The sequence below is a fragment of the Pristiophorus japonicus genome, unplaced genomic scaffold, assembly GCF_044704955.1.
Source record: "Pristiophorus japonicus isolate sPriJap1 unplaced genomic scaffold, sPriJap1.hap1 HAP1_SCAFFOLD_61, whole genome shotgun sequence".
Lineage (NCBI taxonomy): Eukaryota > Metazoa > Chordata > Chondrichthyes > Pristiophoridae > Pristiophorus > Pristiophorus japonicus.
Genome location: NW_027254520.1, coordinates 4,015,047 through 4,037,396, shown reverse-complemented (window position 1 = coordinate 4,037,396; position 22,350 = coordinate 4,015,047). Strand labels below are relative to the sequence as shown.

The following is a 22,350-nucleotide window of genomic DNA, read 5'->3' as shown; positions in this document are numbered from 1 at the left end:
CGGTGCATAATTTGTTGTTTTTTATATTGAGAGCAAATTTGGGACAAGGGTTGCATCAAGGAGTGGATATCGGAAAACATGAGCATATTTTGAGTAATGAACAGATGCGCTGCGATATGGATGTACACGGACACAGGCAAAGTCAATATAGCTTGAAACACAACAGTTTAACAATTCGGTTCTCACAGCTGATAATCACACTCCTTTTTAAATGTACAGGATGATCCGGATAATGAGAAAATACGTTTTAAAGGGGCAATTGATGAACCGGAACTGACAACCATCCCGTTGAAACAGACACCGAATGATCCTGGACAGGAAGCACATCCATCTTACACAGCTGTAGAATTGCCCTTCACGGACAGCAGTTGCCTTTCAGAAGAATAAAGTGGGATTTCTATCATTCCTGAATGCAATTGTGTTGTGCGTGATTGAGCGCGGTTCTCATGAGCGCGCGGGACTGGGACGGTTGTTGAAGCCACAGGTGACAGACAAGCAGGAAAGAGGGAGGGAAATAAAACCAACCCAGTCAAACAGACAATTTAAAACATATATATATTTATCATGATAAGAAAATAAATAAATTTACAATTTTATTGCAAAAAATTTAATTTGATTTGATTGAAATAAATAAATAATTGTTTCTTAATCTATATATTTTTGATTGAACGAAGTCTGTGCGACTGCATGAAATCCACTGGAAATCAGGGTGTGCAGTCAGTAAATACCCAAACACAGTGAACACATGGTGTAAGACAAGCCACGAGGGAAGATGTGGACAACAAAGCCCATCTTTTAAAGTCGCGAGTGCTTTTCTGCAGGATCAGAGTGAAGCTGCGTGTGCTGTGAAATAGGTCAAATGTAATAGAGCCAATGCAGGCAGAACAGAAAAAGCACATTTATTGTGAAAGTTAAAAAGTAGGGAATGTATGTAAATATATGCATATATAAATATTGATATATATATTTATATAAACAAAGTCAGTCAGTCAGTCATGTCTTGTCTTGTCTTGATTTGATTTGTATTTGAAAATAAGGGGGAAGGAGCTCATCATGTCACACAGCCCATCCGCAAGCTCTCGCTAAAATCGCTATGTTTCTAACTTATATAATTTGCCTTCTTTCACATGTGGAATAGCAAAATCCCACAGCAGATTCTTCTCCTGTCAGGCAGTCCCCGAATGCGTGTTGAATCAAATCAGTGTGGCTTCAAGTTGCATGTAATGCATTTTTCCTCCCATGACATGAAATGCACAGTAAGATCGCGCAGAACGTTTCCACGCACTCTCTCACTTACACAAACACTCCAACAAACTAAAAATTCTGCACCCTCCAAAGGCAGTTTTTGAAATTTGAAATTTGAAATCCGGGACAGACAGCACATTCCTTTTAAACAGATAGATAATGATCCGATACTGATAGCACACCATTTTGTAGAGACAGAGAATGACCCCGGGCAGACCAGCACATCACCTGAAAATGGATACAGAAACACAATGAACAAAAACAAAGCATTCTGTAAAACTCAGCAGGCCGTGAACATTCTGTGGATGAATTTCCCGGGCTCACGTTCAGTCAGATGATCATTCCGATCTTTTAAGAAAAATGTAAAGTTTACAGATTTTTCCACGAAAATAGCGCCTGGAAAAAAATAGGCAGCGAGGAAGGACAAAAGCGAATGCTTCTGATACAGTGGAGCGTAGGAGTGATTGAATAATAAATGGCACAATGCGAAAAGGCAAAGTGGGTGGTAAGCGGGCAATAAAGTAACAAAGGATGGATCAGAGGAGGTGTTAGTGTGAACAGCAGAACCATTAGCACACAATGGGAGCGGTGCTTATGATCCGATACGTTGAACCGAATGTTGAGGCCAGAACACTATAACATGCCTGGAATGTAGGGTTTGAACGCCTTTTAATCAGACCAGGCAGCTTGGCCACCCCGGATTGATTTCCTGCATGATTTAAATTCGGCAGCCAAGGGACTAAATCCAAAGCCAGCTTCTCACATCTTTTCAGCGCGAGAGAAACAGGACGCAATCATATTCAGGGCAGAGTCTGTTTCAAGTTGAATTTGAGATTGACGTTGAATGTATGCTTATCCCTTTGGAGGTGAGCTCATGCGTGCAGAAAGGAAGATACACTGATCAAGTATTTGCCGGAATCAAACCGGGGTTTCGGTTGTCCAATGAGACGCAGAGCCGAGTACATCTGAGAGATATGAATTTTACTCAGTTCGGTGAGTTTCACTTTGCTCCTGTGAATCTCCAGGATTTTTAGACGCTGTGTGAACAACGGAGTGCAATCACACGTTTTAATTTGAAACATATCAGTTTTCTCACATGTCGACCGGCTGAGACGTCGTTTTTTGACTAAAAGTTGGCAGGGCTCGTCCGCGATTTGAACCCGGGACCTCTCGCATTTGCAATTATTATAATCCCAAAGCGAGAATCATACCCCTACACCAACGAGCCACCGACAGTGAGAAACGTCGCTCTCAGTTGCTGACGTTAGTTTGCTATTCGGCCCATCGTGCCTGTGCTGACTCTCAGAGACCGATCTCATGAGTCCCCCTCTCCATCGTCCTGCTAATGTTTTCCCTTTGATGAAGTGATTATTTTTTGTGACATTACTTCACCAACGAGTTGCATCCTTTTCAGTAAAAGGTGAATTTGGCAATGAGGATAAATGTGATTGAATAAAAAAACTAGGGGAAAATGTTTAACACAATAACAACGAAGCTGGGGGCATACTGGATCAGCAGTCCATTGCCTCAACCTGTCAGTCACCTTGTCTCCGATTTACTGCAAAGTCAGACATCCATCCCCTACTTTTTGCTTTCAAACAGAGATAATGTGCACGAAAGTCTACTTCACCGCTTGTTTTGCCCGTGCAACCAGATCGACAGTGATGAAAATGTACCATTAGCTTCTTAAAGCACACAGCCTTCCTTTACTTCAGGTGAGTGACTGTCCGAGATGGTTGGTTTTGAGGCAGAATCAAAACAAAGAATATAAAATTTCACGCGGCGCGATAGCTGACCGCTGCAGGACTAGAACCTGCAATCTTCTCATAAGATCACAGTTACAATCGAAGTCAGACACCTTATCCTTTAGGCCACGCGGCCGCTATCGGCGGTACTTAATTTGTTGTTTTTTATATTGAGAGCAAATTTGGGACAAGGGTTGCATCAAGGAGTGGATATCGGAAAACATGAGCATATTTTGAGTAATGAACAGATGCGCTGCGATATGGATGTACACGGACACAGGCAAAGTCAATGTAGCTTGAAACACAAACGTTTAACAATTCGGTTCTCACAGCTGATAATCACACTCCTTTATAATTGTACAGGATGATCCGGATAATGAGAAAATACGTTTTAAAGGGGCAATTGATGAACCGGAACTGACAACCATCCCGTTGAAACAGACACCGAATGATCCTGGACAGGAAGCACATCCCTCTTACACAGCTGTAGAATTACCGTTCACGGACAGCAGTTGCCTTTCAGAAGAATAAAGTGGGATTTCCATCATTCCTGAATGCAATTGTGTTGTGCGTGATTGAGCGCGGTTCTCATAAGCACGCGGGACTGGGACGGTTGTTGAAGCCACAGGTGATAGACAAGCAGGAAATAGGGAGGGAAATAAAACCAACCCAGAGAAACAGACAATTTAAAACATATATATATTTATCATAATAAGAAAATAAATAAATTTACAATTTTATTGCAAAAAATTGAATTTGATTTGATTGAAATAAATAAAAAATTGTTTCTTAATCGATATATTTTTGATTGAACGAAGTCTGTGCGACTGCATGAAATCCACTGCAAATCAGGGTGTGCAGTCAGTAAATACCCAAACACAGTAAGCCCATGGTGTAAGACAAGCCACGAGGGAAGATGTGGGCAACAAAGCCCATCTTTTAAAGTCGCGAGTGCTTTTCTGCAGAATCAGAGTGAAGCTGCGTGTGCTGTGAAATAGGTCAAATGTAATAGAGCCAATGCAGGCAGAACAGACAAAGCACATTTATTGTGAAAGTTAAAAAGTAGGGAATGTATGTAAATATATGCATATATAAATATTGATACATATATTTACATAAACAAAGCCAGTCAGTCAGTCATGTCTTGTCTTGTCTTGATTTGATTTGTATTTGAAAATAAGGGGGAAGGAGCTCATCATGTCACACAGCCCATCCGCAAGCTCTCGCTAAAATCGCTATGTTTCTAACTTATATAATTTGCCTTCTTTCACATGTGGAATAGCAAAATACTACAGCAGAATTCTTCTCCTGTCAGGCAGTCCCCGAATGCGTGTTGAATCAAATCAGTGTGGCTTCAAGTTGCATGTAATGCATTTTTCCTCCCATGACATGAAATGCACAGTAAGATCGCGCAGAACGTTTCCACGCACTCTCTCACTTACACAAACACACCAACAAACTAATCATTCTGCACCCTCCTAAGGCAGTTTTTGTAATTTGAAATTTGAAATCCGGGACAGACAGCACATTCCTTTTAAACAGATAGATAATGATCCGATACTGATAGCACACCATTTTGGTGAGACAGAGAATGACCCCGGGCAGACCAGCATATCACCTTAAAAGGGATACCGAAACACAATGAACAAAAACAAAGCATTCTGTAAAACTCAGCAGGCCGTGAACATTCTGTGGATCCATTCCCCGGGCTCAAGTTCAATCAGATGATCATTCCGATATTTAAAGAAAAATGTAAAGTTTACAGATTTTTCCACGAAAATAGCGCCTGGAAAAAAATAGGCAGCGAGGAAGGACAAAAGGGAATGCTGTGATACAGCGGAGCGTAGGAGTGATTGAATAATAAATGACACAATGCGAAAAGGCAAAGTGGGTGGTAAGCGGGCAATAAAGTAACAACGGATGCACCAGAGGAGGTGTTAGTGTGAACAGCAGAACCATTAGCAGACAATGGGAGCGGTGCTTATGATCCGAATGTTGAGTCCAGAACACTATAACATGCCTGGAATGTAGGTTTTGAACGCCTCTTAATCAGACCAGGCAGCTTGGCCACCCCGGATTGATTTCCTGCACGGTTTAAATTCGACAGCCAAGGGACTAAATCCAAAGCCTGCTTCTCACATCTTTTCAGCGCGAGAGAAACAGGACGCACTCATATTCAGCGCAGAGTCTGTTTCACGTTGAATTTGAGATTGACGTTGAATGTATGCTTATTTCAATGGTGGTGAGCTCATGCGTGCAGAAAGGAAGATACACTGATCAATTATTTGCCGGAATCAAACCGGGGTTTAGATTGTCCAATGAGACGAAGAGCCGAGTACATCTGAGAGACATGAACTTTAATCAGTTCGGTGAGTTTCACTTTGCTCCTGGGACTCTCCAGGATTTTTGGACGCTGTGTGAACAAAGGAGTGCAATCACACGTTTTAATTTGAAACATGTCAGTTTTCTCACATGTCGAACGGCTGAGAAGTCGTTTTTTGACTAAAAGATGGCAGGGCTCGTCCGGGATTTGAACCCGGGACCTCTGGCATTTCAATTATTATAATCACAAAGCGAGAATCATACCCCTAGACCAACGAGCCGCCGACAGTGAGGAACGTAGCTCTCAGTTTCTGACGTTAGTTTGCTATTCGGCCCATCGTGCCTGTGCTGACTATCAGAGACAGATCTCATGAGACCCCACTCCATCGTCCAGCTAAAGTTTTCCCTTTGAAAAGTGATTATTTTTTGTGACATTACTTCACCAACGAGCTGCATCCTTTTCAGTAAAAGGTGAATTTGGCAATGAGGATAAATGTGATTGAATAAAAAAACTAGGGGAAAATGTTTAACACAATAACAACGAAGCTGGGGGCATACTGGATCAGCAGTCCATTGCCTCAACCTGTCAGTCACCTTGTCTCCGATTTACTGCAAAGTCAGACATCCATCCCCTACTTTTTGCTTTCAAACAGAGATAATGTGCACGAAAGTCTACTTCACCGCTTGTTTTGCCCGTGCAACCAGATCGACAGTGATGAAAATGTACCATTAGCTTCTTAAAGCACACAGCCTTCCTTTACTTCAGGTGAGTGACTGTCCGAGATGGTTGGTTTTGAGGCAGAATCAAAACAAAGAATATAAAATTTCACGCGGCGCGATAGCTGACCGCTGCAGGACTAGAACCTGCAATCTTCTCATAAGATCACAGTTACAATCGAAGTCAGACACCTTATCCTTTAGGCCACGCGGCCGCTATCGGCGGTACTTAATTTGTTGTTTTTTATATTGAGAGCAAATTTGGGACAAGGGTTGCATCAAGGAGTGGATATCGGAAAACATGAGCATATTTTGAGTAATGAACAGATGCGCTGCGATATGGATGTACACGGACACAGGCAAAGTCAATGTAGCTTGAAACACAAAAGTTTAACAATTCGGTTCTCACAGCTGATAATCACACTCCTTTTTAAATGTACAGGTTGATCCGGATAATGAGAAAATACGTTTTAAAGGGGCAATTGATGAACCGGAACTGACAACCATCCCGTTGAAACAGACACCGAATGATCCTAGACAGGAAGCACATCCGTCTTACACAGCTGTAGAATTGCCCTTCACGGACAGCAGTTGCCTTTCAGAAGAATAAAGTGGGATTTCCATCATTCCTGAATGCAATTGTGTTGTGCGTGATTGAGCGCGGTTCTCATGAGCGCGCGGGACTGGGACGGTTGTTGAAGCCACAGGTGACAGACAAGCAGGAAAGAGGGAGGGAAATAAAACCAACCCAGTCAAACAGACAATTTAAAACATATATATATTTATCATGATAAGAAAATAAATAAATTTACAATTTTATTGCAAAAAATTGAATTTGATTTGATTGAAATAAATAAATAATTGTTTCTTAATCTATATATTTTTGATTGAACGAAGTCTGTGCGACTGCATGAAATCCACTGCAAATCAGGGTGTGCAGTCAGTAAATACCCAAACACAGTAAGCCCATGGTGTAAGACAAGCCACAAGGGAAGATGTGGGCAACAAAGGCCATCTTTTAAAGTCGCGATTGCTTTTCTGCAGGATCAGACAGAAGCTGCGTGTGCTGTGAAAGAGGTCAAATGTAATAGAGCCAATGCAGGCAGAACAGAAAAGCACATTTATTGTCAAAGTTAAAAAGTAGGGAATGTATGTAAATATATGCATATATAAATATTGATACATATATTTATATAAACAAAGTCAGTCAGTCAGTCATGTCTTGTCTTGTCTTGATTTGATTTGTATTTGAAAATAAGGGGGAAGGAGCTCATCATGTCACACAGCCCATCCGCAAGCTCTCGCTAAAATCGCTATGTTTCTAACTTATATAATTTGCCTTCTTTCACATGTGGAATAGCAAAATCCCACGGCAGATTCTTCTCCTGTCAGGCAGTCCCCGAATGCGTGTTGAATCAAATCAGTGTGGCTTCAAGTTGCATGTAATGCATTTTTCCTCCCATGACATGAAATGCACAGTAAGATCGCGCAGAACGTTTCCACGCACTCTCTCACTTACACAAACACTCCAACAAACTAAAAATTCTGCACCCTCCAAAGGCAGTTTTTGAAATTTGAAATTTGAAATCCGGGACCGACAGCACATTCCTTTTAAACAGATAGATAATGATCCGATACTGATAGCACACCATTTTGGAGAGACAGAAAATGACCCCGGGCAGACCAGCACATCACCTTAAAAGGGATACAGAAACACAATGAACAAAAACAAAGCATTCTGTAAAACTCAGCAGGCCGTGAACATTCTGTGGATGAATTTCCCGGGCTCACGTTCAGTCAGATGATCAATCCGATCTTTTAAGAAAAATGTAAAGTTTACAGATTTTTCCACGAAAATAGCGCCTGGAAAAAAATAGGCAGCGAGGAAGGACAAAAGGGAATGTTTGTGATACAGTGGAGCGTAGGAGTGATTGAATAATAAATGGCACAATGCGAAAAGGCAAAGTGGGTGGTAAGCGGGCAATAAAGTAACAAAGGATGGACCAGAGGAGGTGTTAGTGTGAACAGCAGAACCATTCGCAGACAATGGGAGCGGTGCTTATGATCCGATACGTTGAACCGAATGTTGAGGCCAGAACACTATAACATGCCTGGAATGTAGGGTTTGAACGCCTTTTAATCAGACCAGGCAGCTTGGCCACCCCGGATTGATTTCCTGCATGATTTAAATTCGGCAGCCAAGGGACCAAATCCAAAGCCAGCTTCTCACATCTTTTCAGCGCGAGAGAAACAGGACGCAATCATATTCAGGGCAGAGTCTGTTTCAAGTGAATTTGAGATTGACGTTGAATGTATGCTTATCCCTTTGGAGGTGAGCTCATGCGTGCAGAAAGGAAGATACACTGATCAAGTATTTGCCGGAATCAAACCGGGGTTGACGTTGTCCAATGAGACGCAGAGCCGAGTACATCTGAGAGACATGAAATTTACTCAGTTCGGTGAGTTTCACTTTGCTCCTGTGAATCTCCAGGATTTTTAGACGCTGTGTGAACAACGGAGTGCAATCACACGTTTTAATTTGAAACATGTCAGTTTTCTCACATGTCGACCGGCTGAGAAGTCGTTTTTTGACTAAAAGTTGGCAGGGCTCGTCCGGGATTTGAACCCGGGACCTCTCGCATTTCACTTATTATGATCCCAAAGCGAGAATCATACCCCTAGACCAACGAGCCGCCGACAGTGAAGGACGTAGCTCTCAGTTTCTGACGTTAGTTTGCTATTCGGCCCATCGTGCCTGTGCTGACTCTCAGAGACCGATCTCATGAGTCCCCCTTTCCATCGTCCTGCTCGTGTTTTCCCTTTGATGAAGTGATTATTTTTTGTGACATTACTTCACCAACGAGCTGCATCCTTTTCAGTAAAAGGTGAATTTGGCAATGAGGATAAATGTGATTGAATAAAAAAACTAGGGGAAAATGTTTAACACAATAACGACGAAGCTGGGGGCATACGGGATCAGCAGTCCATTGCCTCAACCTGTCAGTCACCTTGTCTCCTATTTACTGCAAAGTCAGACATCCATCCCCTACTTTTTGCTTTCAAACAGTGATAATGTGCACGAAAGTCTACTTCACCGCTTGTTTTGCCCGTGCAACCAGATCGACAGTGATGAAAATGTACCATTAGCTTCTTAAAGCACACAGCCTTCCTTTACTTCAGGTGAGTGACTGTCCGAGATGGTTGGTTTTGAGGCAGAATCAAAACAAAGAATATAAAATTTCACGCGGCGCGATAGCTGACCGCTGCAGGACTAGAACCTGCAATCTTCTCATAAGATCACAGTTACAATCGAAGTCAGACACCTTATCCTTTAGGCCACGCGGCCGCTATCGGCGGTACTTAATTTGTTGTTTTTTATATTGAGAGCAAATTTGGGACAAGGGTTGCATCAAGGAGTGGATATCGGAAAACATGAGCATATTTTGAGTAATGAACAGATGCGCTGCGATATGGATGTACACGGACACAGGCAAAGTCAATGTAGCTTGAAACACAAACGTTTAACAATTCGGTTCTCACAGCTGATAATCACACTCTTTTTTAATTGTACAGGATGATCCGGATAATGAGAAAATACGTTTTAAAGGGGCAATTGATGAACCGGAACTGACAACCATCCCGTTGAAACAGACACCGAATGATCCTGGACAGGAAGCACATCCGTCTTACACAGCTGTAGAATTGCCGTTCACGGACAGCAGTTGCCTTTCAGAAGAATAAAGTGGGATTTCCATCATTCCTGAATGCAATTGTGTTGTGCGTGATTGAGCGCGGTTCTCATGAGCACGCGGGACTGGGACGGTTGTTGAAGCCACAGGTGATAGACAAGCAGGAAAGAGGGAGGGAAATAAAACCAACCCAGACAAACAGACAATTTAAAACATATATATATTTATCACAATAAGAAAATAAATAAATTTACAATTTTATTGAAAAAATTGAATTTGATTTGATTGAAATAAATACAAAATTGTTTCTTAATCTATATATTTTTGATTGAACGAAGTCTGTGCGACTGCATGAAATCCACTGCAAATCAGGGTGTGCAGTCAGTAAATACCCAAACACAGTAAGCCCATGGTGTAAGACAAGCCACAAGGGAAGATGTGGGCAACAAAGGCCATCTTTTAAAGTCGCGATTGCTTTTCTGCAGGATCAGACAGAAGCTGCGTGTGCTGTGAAAGAGGTCAAATGTAATAGAGCCAATGCAGGCAGAACAGAAAAGCACATTTATTGTCAAAGTTAAAAAGTAGGGAATGTATGTAAATATATGCATATATAAATATTGATACATATATTTATATAAACAAAGTCAGTCAGTCAGTCATGTCTTGTCTTGTCTTGATTTGATTTGTATTTGAAAATAAGGGGGAAGGAGCTCATCATGTCACACAGCCCATCCGCAAGCTCTCGCTAAAATCGCTATGTTTCTAACTTATATAATTTGCCTTCTTTCACATGTGGAATAGCAAAATCCCACAGCAGATTCTTCTCCTGTCAGGCAGTCCCCGAATGCGTGTTGAATCAAATCAGTGTGGCTTCAAGTTGCATGTAATGCATTTTTCCTCCCATGACATGAAATGCACAGTAAGATCGCGCAGAACGTTTCCACGCACTCTCTCACTTACACAAACACTCCAACAAACTAAAAATTCTGCACCCTCCAAAGGCAGTTTTTGAAATTTGAAATTTGAAATCCGGGACCGACAGCACATTCCTTTTAAACAGATAGATAATGATCCGATACTGATAGCACACCATTTTGGAGAGACAGAGAATGACCCCAGGCAGACCAGCACATCACCTTAAAAGGGATACAGAAACACAATGAACAAAAACAAAGCATTCTGTAAAACTCAGCAGGCCGTGAACATTCTGTGGATGAATTTCCCGGGCTCACGTTCAGTCAGATGATCTTTCCGATCTTTTAAGAAAAATGTAAAGTTTACAGATTTTTCCACGAAAATAGCGCCTGGAAAAAAATAGGCAGCGAGGAAGGACAAAAGGGAATGTTTGTGATACAGTGGAGCGTAGGAGTGATTGAATAATAAATGGCACAATGCGAAAAGGCAAAGTGGGTGGTAAGCGGGCAATAAAGTAACAAAGGATGGACCAGAGGAGGTGTTAGTGTGAACAGCAGAACCATTAGCAGACAATGGGAGCGGTGCTTATGATCCGATACGTTGAACCGAATGTTGAGGCCAGAACACTATAACATGCCTGGAATGTAGGGTTTGAACGCCTTTTAATCAGACCAGGCAGCTTGGCCACCCCGGATTGATTTCCTGCATGATTTAAATTCGGCAGCCAAGGGACCAAATCCAAAGCCAGCTTCTCACATCTTTTCAGCGCGAGAGAAACAGGACGCAATCATATTCAGGGCAGAGTCTGTTTCAAGTTGAATTTGAGATTGACGTTGAATGTATGCTTATCTTTTTCGAGGTGAGCTCATGTGTGCAGAAAGGAAGATACACTGATCAAGTATTTGCCGGTATCAAAATGGAGTTTAGGTTGTCCAATTAGACGCAGAGCCGAGTACATCTGAGAGATATGAATTTTACTCAGTTCGGTGAGTTTCACTTTGCTCCTGTGAATCTCCAGGATTTTTAGACGCTGTGTGAACAACGGAGTGCAATCACACGTTTTAATTTGAAACATATCAGTTTTCTCACATGTCGACTGGCTGAGAAGTCGTTTTTTGACTAAAAGTTGGCAGGGCTCGTCCGGGATTTGAACCCGGGACCTCTCGCATTTCACTTATTATGATCCCAAAGCGAGAATCATACCCCTAGACCAACGAGCCACCGACAGTGAGAAACGTAGCTCTCAGTTGCTGACGTTAGTTTGCTATTCGGCCCATCGTGCCTGTGCTGACTCTCAGAGACCGATCTCATGAGTCCCCCTCTCCATCGTCCTGCTAATGTTTTCCCTTTGATGAAGTGATTATTTTTTGTGACATTACTTCACCAACGAGTTGCATCCTTTTCAGTAAAAGGTGAATTTGGCAATGAGGATAAATGTGATTGAATAAAAAAACGAGGGGAAAGTGTTTAACACAATAACGACGAAGCTGGGGGCATACTGGATCAGCAGTCCATTGCCTCAACCTGTCAGTCACCTTGTCTCCGATTTACTGCAAAGTCAGACATCCATCCCCTACTTTTTGCTTTCAAACAGAGATAATGTGCACGAAAGTCTACTTCACCGCTTGTTTTGCCCGTGCAACCAGATCGACAGTGATGAAAATGTACCATTAGCTTCTTAAAGCACACAGCCTTCCTTTACTTCAGGTGAGTGACTGTCCGAGATGGTTGGTTTTGAGGCAGAATCAAAACAAAGAATATAAAATTTCACGCGGCGCGATAGCTGACCGCTGCAGGACTAGAACCTGCAATCTTCTCATAAGATCACAGTTACAATCGAAGTCAGACACCTTATCCTTTAGGCCACGCGGCCGCTATCGGCGGTACTTAATTTGTTGTTTTTTATATTGAGAGCAAATTTGGGACAAGGGTTGCATCAAGGAGTGGATATCGGAAAACATGAGCATATTTTGAGTAATGAACAGATGCGCTGCGATATGGATGTACACGGACACAGGCAAAGTCAATGTAGCTTGAAACACAAAAGTTTAACAATTCGGTTCTCACAGCTGATAATCACACTCCTTTTTAAATGTACAGGTTGATCCGGATAATGAGAAAATACGTTTTAAAGGGGCAATTGATGAACCGGAACTGACAACCATCCCGTTGAAACAGACACCGAATGATCCTAGACAGGAAGCACATCCGTCTTACACAGCTGTAGAATTGCCGTTCACGGACAGCAGTTGCCTTTCAGAAGAATAAAGTGGGATTTCCATCATTCCTGAATGCAATTGTGTTGTGCGTGATTGAGCGCGGTTCTCATAAGCACGCGGGACTGGGACGGTTGTTGAAGCCACAGGTAATAGACAAGCAGGAAATAGGGAGGGAAATAAAACCAACCCAGACAAACAGACAATTTAAAACATATATATATTTATCATAATAAGAAAATAAATAAATTTACAATTTTATTGCAAAAAATTGAATATGATTTGATTGAAATAAATAAAAAATTGTTTCTTAATCTATATATTTTTGATTGAACGAAGTCTGTGCGACTGCATGAAATCCACTGCAAATCAGGGTGTGCAGTCAGTAAATACCCAAACACAGTAAGCCCATGGTGTAAGACAAGCCACGAGGGAAGATGTGGGCAACAAAGCCCATCTTTTAAAGTCGCGAGTGCTTTTCTGCAGGATCAGAGTGAAGCTGCGTGTGCTGTGAAATAGGTCAAATGTAATAGAGCCAATGCAGGCAGAACAGAAAAAGCACATTTATTGTGAAAGTTAAAAAGTAGGGAATGTATGTAAATATATGCATATATAAATATTGATACATATATTTATATAAACAAAGTCAGTCAGTCAGTCAAGTCTTGTCTTGTCTTGATTTGATTTGTATTTGAAAATAAGGGGGAAGGAGCTCATCATGTCACACAGCCCATCCGCATGCTCTCGCTAAAATCGCTATGTTTCTAACTTATATAATTTGCCTTCTTTCACATGTGGAATAGCAAAATCCCACAGCAGATTCTTCTCCTGTCAGGCAGTCCCCGAATGCGTGTTGAATCAAATCAGTGTGGCTTCAAGTTGCATGTAATGCATTTTTCCTCCCATGACATGAAATGCAGAGTAAGATCGCGCAGAACGTTTCCACGCACTCTCTCACTTACACAAACACTCCAACAAACTAAAAATTCTGCACCCTCCAAAGGCAGTTTTTGAAATTTGAAATTTGAAATCCGGGACCGACAGCACATTCCTTTTAAACAGATAGATAATGATCCGATACTGATAGCACACCATTTTGGAGAGACAGAGAATGACCCCGGGCAGACCAGCACATCACCTTAAAAGGGATACAGAAACACAATGAACAAAAACAAAGCATTCTGTAAAACTCTGCAGGCCGTGAACATTCTGTGGATGAATTTCCCGGGCTCACGTTCAGTCAGATGATCATTCCGATCTTTTAAGAAAAATGTAAAGTTTACAGATTTTTCCACGAAAATAGCGCCTGGAAAAAAATAGGCAGCGAGGAAGGACAAAAGGGAATGTTTGTGATACAGTGGAGCGTAGGAGTGATTGAATAATAAATGGCACAATGCGAAAAGGCAAAGTGGGTGGTAAGCGGGCAATAAAGTAACAAAGGATGGACCAGAGGAGGTGTTAGTGTGAACAGCAGAACCATTAGCAGACAATGGGAGCGGTGGTTATGATCCGATACATTGAACCGAATGTTGAGGCCAGAACACTATAACATGCCTGGAATGTAGGGTTTGAACGCCTTTTAATCAGACCAGGCAGCTTGGCCAACCCGGATTGATTTCCTGCATGATTTAAATTCGGCAGCCAAGGGACCAAATCCAAAGCCAGCTTCTCACATCTTTTCAGCGCGAGAGAAACAGGACGCAATCATATTCAGGGCAGAGTCTGTTTCAAGTTGAATTTGAGATTGACGTTGAATGTATGCTTATCCCTTTGGAGGTGAGCTCATGTGTGCAGAAAGGAAGATACACTGATCAAGTATTTTCCGGAATCAAACCGGGGTTTAGGTTGTCCAATGAGACGCAGAGCCGAGTACATCTGAGAGATATGAATTTTACTCAGTTCGGTGAGTTTCACTTTGCTCCTGTGAATCTCCAGGATTTTTAGACGCTGTGTGAACAACGGAGTGCAATCACACGTTTTAATTTGAAACATATCAGTTTTCTCACATGTCGACTGGCTGAGAAGTCGTTTTTTGACTAAAAGTTGGCAGGGCTCGTCCGGGATTTGAACCCGGGACCTCTCGCATTTCACTTATTATGATCCCAAAGCGAGAATCATACCCCTAGACCAACGAGCCGCCGACAGTGAAGGACGTAGCTCTCAGTTGCTGACGTTAGTTTGCTATTCGGCCCATCGTGCCTGTGCTGACTCTCAGAGACCGATCTCATGAGTCCCCCTTTCCATCGTCCTGCTCGTGTTTTCCCTTTGATGAAGTGATTATTTTTTGTGACATTACTTCACCAACGAGCTGCATCCTTTTCAGTAAAAGGTGAATTTGGCAATGAGGATAAATGTGATTGAATAAAAAAACTAGGGGTAAATGTTTAACACAATAACGACGAAGCTGGGGGCATGCGGGATCAGCAGTCCATTGCCTCAACCTGTCAGTCACCTTGTCTCCTATTTACTGCAAAGTCAGACATCCATCCCCTACTTTTTGCTTTCAAACAGAGATAATGTGCACGAAAGTCTACTTCACCGCTTGTTTTGCCCGTGCAACCAGATCGACAGTGATGAAAATGTACCATTAGCTTCTTAAAGCACACAGCCTTCCTTTACTTCAGGTGAGTGACTGTCCGAGATGGTTGGTTTTGAGGCAGAATCAAAACAAAGAATATAAAATTTCACGCGGCGCGATAGCTGACCGCTGCAGGACTAGAACCTGCAATCTTCTCATAAGATCACAGTTACAATCGAAGTCAGACACCTTATCCTTTAGGCCACGCGGCCGCTATCGGCGGTACTTAATTTGTTGTTTTTTATATTGAGAGCAAATTTGGGACAAGGGTTGCATCAAGGAGTGGATATCGGAAAACATGAGCATATTTTGAGTAATGAACAGATGCGCTGCGATATGGATGTACACGGACACAGGCAAAGTCAATGTAGCTTGAAACACAAAAGTTTAACAATTCGGTTCTCACAGCTGATAATCACACTCCTTTTTAAATGTACAGGTTGATCCGGATAATGAGAAAATACGTTTTAAAGGGGCAATTGATGAACCGGAACTGACAACCATCCCGTTGAAACAGACACCGAATGATCCTAGACAGGAAGCACATCCGTCTTACACAGCTGTAGAATTGCCGTTCACGGACAGCAGTTGCCTTTCAGAAGAATAAAGTGGGATTTCCATCATTCCTGAATGCAATTGTGTTGTGCGTGATTGAGCGCGGTTCTCATAAGCACGCGGGACTGGGACGGTTGTTGAAGCCACAGGTAATAGACAAGCAGGAAATAGGGAGGGAAATAAAACCAACCCAGACAAACAGACAATTTAAAACATATATATATTTATCATAATAAGAAAATAAATAAATTTACAATTTTATTGCAAAAAATTGAATATGATTTGATTGAAATAAATAAAAAATTGTTTCTTAATCTATATATTTTTGATTGAACGAAGTCTGTGCGACTGCATGAAATCCACTGCAAATCAGGGTGTGCAGTCAGTAAATACCCAAACACAGTAAGCCCATGGTGTAAGACAAGCCACGAGGGAAGATGTGGGCAACAAAGCCCATCTTTTAAAGTCGCGAGTGCTTTTCTGCAGGATCAGAGTGAAGCTGCGTGTGCTGTGAAATAGGTCAAATGTAATAGAGCCAATGCAGGCAGAACAGAAAAAGCACATTTATTGTGAAAGTTAAAAAGTAGGGAATGTATGTAAATATATGCATATATAAATATTGATACATATATTTATATAAACAAAGTCAGTCAGTCAGTCAAGTCTTGTCTTGTCTTGATTTGATTTGTATTTGAAAATAAGGGGGAAGGAGCTCATCATGTCACACAGCCCATCCGCATGCTCTCGCTAAAATCGCTATGTTTCTAACTTATATAATTTGCCTTCTTTCACATGTGGAATAGCAAAATCCCACAGCAGATTCTTCTCCTGTCAGGCAGTCCCCGAATGCGTGTTGAATCAAATCAGTGTGGCTTCAAGTTGCATGTAATGCATTTTTCCTCCCATGACATGAAATGCAGAGTAAGATCGCGCAGAACGTTTCCACGCACTCTCTCACTTACACAAACACTCCAACAAACTAAAAATTCTGCACCCTCCAAAGGCAGTTTTTGAAATTTGAAATTTGAAATCCGGGACCGACAGCACATTCCTTTTAAACAGATAGATAATGATCCGATACTGATAGCACACCATTTTGGAGAGACAGAGAATGACCCCGGGCAGACCAGCACATCACCTTAAAAGGGATACAGAAACACAATGAACAAAAACAAAGCATTCTGTAAAACTCTGCAGGCCGTGAACATTCTGTGGATGAATTTCCCGGGCTCACGTTCAGTCAGATGATCATTCCGATCTTTTAAGAAAAATGTAAAGTTTACAGATTTTTCCACGAAAATAGCGCCTGGAAAAAAATAGGCAGCGAGGAAGGACAAAAGGGAATGTTTGTGATACAGTGGAGCGTAGGAGTGATTGAATAATAAATGGCACAATGCGAAAAGGCAAAGTGGGTGGTAAGCGGGCAATAAAGTAACAAAGGATGGACCAGAGGAGGTGTTAGTGTGAACAGCAGAACCATTAGCAGACAATGGGAGCGGTGGTTATGATCCGATACATTGAACCGAATGTTGAGGCCAGAACACTATAACATGCCTGGAATGTAGGGTTTGAACGCCTTTTAATCAGACCAGGCAGCTTGGCCAACCCGGATTGATTTCCTGCATGATTTAAATTCGGCAGCCAAGGGACCAAATCCAAAGCCAGCTTCTCACATCTTTTCAGCGCGAGAGAAACAGGACGCAATCATATTCAGGGCAGAGTCTGTTTCAAGTTGAATTTGAGATTGACGTTGAATGTATGCTTATCCCTTTGGAGGTGAGCTCATGTGTGCAGAAAGGAAGATACACTGATCAAGTATTTTCCGGAATCAAACCGGGGTTTAGGTTGTCCAATGAGACGCAGAGCCGAGTACATCTGAGAGATATGAATTTTACTCAGTTCGGTGAGTTTCACTTTGCTCCTGTGAATCTCCAGGATTTTTAGACGCTGTGTGAACAACGGAGTGCAATCACACGTTTTAATTTGAAACATATCAGTTTTCTCACATGTCGACTGGCTGAGAAGTCGTTTTTTGACTAAAAGTTGGCAGGGCTCGTCCGGGATTTGAACCCGGGACCTCTCGCATTTCACTTATTATGATCCCAAAGCGAGAATCATACCCCTAGACCAACGAGCCGCCGACAGTGAAGGACGTAGCTCTCAGTTGCTGACGTTAGTTTGCTATTCGGCCCATCGTGCCTGTGCTGACTCTCAGAGACCGATCTCATGAGTCCCCCTTTCCATCGTCCTGCTCGTGTTTTCCCTTTGATGAAGTGATTATTTTTTGTGACATTACTTCACCAACGAGCTGCATCCTTTTCAGTAAAAGGTGAATTTGGCAATGAGGATAAATGTGATTGAATAAAAAAACTAGGGGTAAATGTTTAACACAATAACGACGAAGCTGGGGGCATGCGGGATCAGCAGTCCATTGCCTCAACCTGTCAGTCACCTTGTCTCCTATTTACTGCAAAGTCAGACATCCATCCCCTACTTTTTGCTTTCAAACAGAGATAATGTGCACGAAAGTCTACTTCACCGCTTGTTTTGCCCGTGCAACCAGATCGACAGTGATGAAAATGTACCATTAGCTTCTTAAAGCACACAGCCTTCCTTTACTTCAGGTGAGTGACTGTCCGAGATGGTTGGTTTTGAGGCAGAATCAAAACAAAGAATATAAAATTTCACGCGGCGCGATAGCTGACCGCTGCAGGACTAGAACCTGCAATCTTCTCATAAGATCACAGTTACAATCGAAGTCAGACACCTTATCCTTTAGGCCACGCGGCCGCTATCGGCGGTACTTAATTTGTTGTTTTTTATATTGAGAGCAAATTTGGGACAAGGGTTGCATCAAGGAGTGGATATCGGAAAACATGAGCATATTTTGAGTAATGAACAGATGCGCTGCGATATGGATGTACACGGACACAGGCAAAGTCAATGTAGCTTGAAACACAAACGTTTAACAATTCGGTTCTCACAGCTGATAATCACACTCTTTTTTAATTGTACAGGATGATCCGGATAATGAGAAAATACGTTTTAAAGGGGCAATTGATGAACCGGAACTGACAACCATCCCGTTGAAACAGACACCGAATGATCCTAGACAGGAAGCACATCCCTCTTACACAGCTGTAGAATTGCCCTTCACGGACAGCAGTTGCCTTTCAGAAGAATAAAGTAGGATTTCCATCATTCCTGAATGCAATTGTGTTGTGCGTGATTGAGCGCGGTTCTCATGAGCACGCGGGACTGGGACGGTTGTTGAAGCCACAGGTGATAGATAAGCAGGAAATAGGGAGGGAAATAAAACCAACCCAGACAAACAGACAATTTAAAACATATATATATTTATCATAATAAGAAAATAAATAAATTTACAATTTTATTGCAAAAAATTGAATTTGATTTGATTGAAATAAATAAAAAATTGTTTCTTAATCTATATATTTTTGATTGAACGAAGTCTGTGCGACTGCATGAAATCCACTGCAAATCAGGCTGTGCAGTCAGTAAATACCCAAACACAGTAAGCCCATGGTGTAAGACAAGCCACGAGGGAAGATGTGGGCAACAAAGCCCATCTTTTAAAGTCGCGAGTGCTTTTCTGCAGGATCAGAGTGAAGCTGCGTGTGCTGTGAAATAGGTCAAATGTAATAGAGCCAATGCAGGCAGAACAGAAAAAGCACATTTATTGTGAAATTTAAAAAGTAGGGAATGTATGTAAATATATGCATATATAAATATTGATACATATATTTATATAAACAAAGTCAGTCAGTCAGTCATGTCTTGTCTTGTCTTGATTTGATTTGTATTTGAAAATAAGATGGAAGGAGCTCATCATGTCACACAGCCCATCCGCAAGCTCTCGCTAAAATCGCTATGTTTCTAACTTATATAATTTGCCTTCTTTCACATGTGGAATAGCAAAATCCCACAGCAGATTCTTCTCCTGTCAGGCAGTCCCCGAATGCGTGTTGAATCAAATCAGTGTGGCTTCAAGTTGCATGTAATGCATTTTTCCTCCCATGACATGAAATGCACAGTAAGATCGCGCAGAACGTTTCCACGCACTCTCTCACTTACACAAACACTCCAAGAAACTAAAAATTCTGCACCCTCCAAAGGCAGTTTTTGAAATTTGAAATTTGAAATCCGGGACAGACAGCACATTCCTTTTAAACTGATAGATAATGATCCGATACTGATAGCACACCATTTTGTAGAGACAGAGAATGAGTCCGGGCAGACCAGCACATCACCTTAAAATGGATACAGAAACACAATGAACAAAAACAAAGCATTCTGTAAAACTCTGCAGGCCGTGAACATTCTGTGGATGAATTTCCCGGGCTCACGTTCAGTCAGATGATCATTCCGATCTTTTAAGAAAAATGTAAAGTTTACAGATTTTTCCACGAAAATAGCGCCTGGAAAAAAATAGGCAGCGAGGAAGGACAAAAGGGAATGCTTGTGATACAGTGGAGCTTAGGAGTGATTGAATAATAAATGGCACAATGCGAAAAGGCAAAGTGGGTGGTAAGCGGGCAATAAAGTAGCAAAGGAAGGACCAGAGGAGGTGTTAGTGTGAACAGCAGAACCATTAGCAGACAATGGGAGCGGTGCTTATGATCCGATACGTTGAACCGAATGTTGAGGCCAGAACACTATAACATGCCTGGAATGTAGGGTTTGAACGCCTTTTAATCAGACCAGGCAGCTTGGCCACCCCGGATTGATTTCCTGCATGATTTAAATTCGGCAGCCAAGGGACTAAATCCAAAGCCAGCTTCTCACATCTTTTCAGCGCGAGAGAAACAGGACGCAATCATATTCAGGGCAGAGTCTGTTTCAAGTTGAATTTGAGATTGACGTTGAATGTATGCTTATCCCTTTGGAGATGAGATCATGCGTGCAGAAAGGAAGATACAATGATCAAGTATTTGCCGGAATCAAACCGGGGTTGACGTTGTCCAATGAGACGCAGAGCCGAGTACATCTGAGAGACATGAACTTTGCTCAGTTCGGTGAGTTTCACTTTGCTCCTGTGAATCTCCAGGATTTTTAGACGCTGTGTGAACAACGGAGTGCAATCACACGTTTTAATTTGAAACATGTCAGTTTTCTCACATGTCGACCAGCTGAGAAGTCGTTTTTTGACTAAAAGTTGGCAGGGCTCGTCCGGGATTTGAACCCGGGACCTCTCGCATTTCAATTATTATGATCCCAAAGCGAGAATCATACCCCTAGACCAACGAGCCGCCGACAGTGAAGGACGTAGCTCTCAGTTTCTGACGTTAGTTAGATTTTCGGCCCATCGTGCCTGTGCTGACTCTCAGAGACCGATCTCATGAGTCCCCCTTTCCATCGTCCTGCTCGTGTTTTCCCTTTGATGAAGTGATTATTTTTTGTGACATTACTTCACCAACGAGCTGCATCCTTTTCAGTAAAAGGTGAATTTGGCAATGAGGATAAATGTGATTGAATAAAAAAACTAGGGGAAAATGTTTAACACAATAACGACGAAGCTGGGGGCATGCGGGATCAGCAGTCCATTGCCTCAACCTGTCAGTCACCTTGTCTCCTATTTACTGCAAAGTCAGACATCCATCCCCTACTTTTTGCTTTCAAACAGAGATAATGTGCACGAAAGTCTACTTCACCGCTTGTTTTGCCCGTGCAACCAGATCGACAGTGATGAAAATGTACCATTAGCTTCTTAAAGCACACAGCCTTCCTTTACTTCAGGTGAGTGACTGTCCGAGATGGTTGGTTTTGAGGCAGAATCAAAACAAAGAATATAAAATTTCACGCGGCGCGATAGCTGACCGCTGCAGGACTAGAACCTGCAATCTTCTCATAAGATCACAGTTACCATCGAAGTCAGACACCTTATCCTTTAGGCCACGCGGCCGCTATCGGCGGTACTTAATTTGTTGTTTTTTATATTGAGAGCAAATTTGGGACAAGGGTTGCATCAAGGAGTGGATATCGGAAAACATGAGCATATTTTGAGTAATGAACAGATGCGCTGCGATATGGATGTACACGGACACAGGCAAAGTCAATGTAGCTTGAAACACAAACGTTTAACAATTCGGTTCTCACAGCTGATAATCACACTCTTTTTTAATTGTACAGGATGATCCGGATAATGAGAAAATACGTTTTAAAGGGGCAATTGATGAACCGGAACTGACAACCATCCCGTTGAAACAGACACCGAATGATCCTAGACAGGAAGCACATCCCTCTTACACAGCTGTAGAATTGCCCTTCACGGACAGCAGTTGCCTTTCAGAAGAATAAAGTAGGATTTCCATCATTCCTGAATGCAATTGTGTTGTGCGTGATTGAGC

General features: G+C 42.1%; 5 non-coding genes across 5 annotated transcripts; all 5 read right to left on the bottom strand.

Annotated features, from left to right (window-relative positions):
• Window positions 1–8,634: 8,634 nt before the first annotated feature.
• trnap-ugg (transfer RNA proline (anticodon UGG)) lies at window positions 8,635–8,722 on the bottom strand. Its single transcript is given in 2 exon segments — window positions 8,635–8,670; window positions 8,687–8,722. It is a non-coding gene; the product is annotated as a tRNA-Pro (tRNA).
• Window positions 8,723–11,765: 3,043 nt separating this feature from the next.
• On the bottom strand, window positions 11,766–11,853 carry trnap-ugg (transfer RNA proline (anticodon UGG)). The gene is given in 2 exon segments: window positions 11,766–11,801; window positions 11,818–11,853. It is a non-coding gene; the product is annotated as a tRNA-Pro (tRNA).
• A 3,045-nt stretch (window positions 11,854–14,898) lies between these two features.
• Window positions 14,899–14,986, bottom strand: trnap-ugg (transfer RNA proline (anticodon UGG)). Its single transcript is given in 2 exon segments — window positions 14,899–14,934; window positions 14,951–14,986. It is a non-coding gene; the product is annotated as a tRNA-Pro (tRNA).
• Window positions 14,987–18,031: 3,045 nt separating this feature from the next.
• Window positions 18,032–18,119, bottom strand: trnap-ugg (transfer RNA proline (anticodon UGG)). The gene is given in 2 exon segments: window positions 18,032–18,067; window positions 18,084–18,119. It is a non-coding gene; the product is annotated as a tRNA-Pro (tRNA).
• Window positions 18,120–21,164: 3,045 nt separating this feature from the next.
• trnap-ugg (transfer RNA proline (anticodon UGG)) lies at window positions 21,165–21,252 on the bottom strand. The gene is given in 2 exon segments: window positions 21,165–21,200; window positions 21,217–21,252. It is a non-coding gene; the product is annotated as a tRNA-Pro (tRNA).
• Window positions 21,253–22,350: the final 1,098 nt, after the last annotated feature.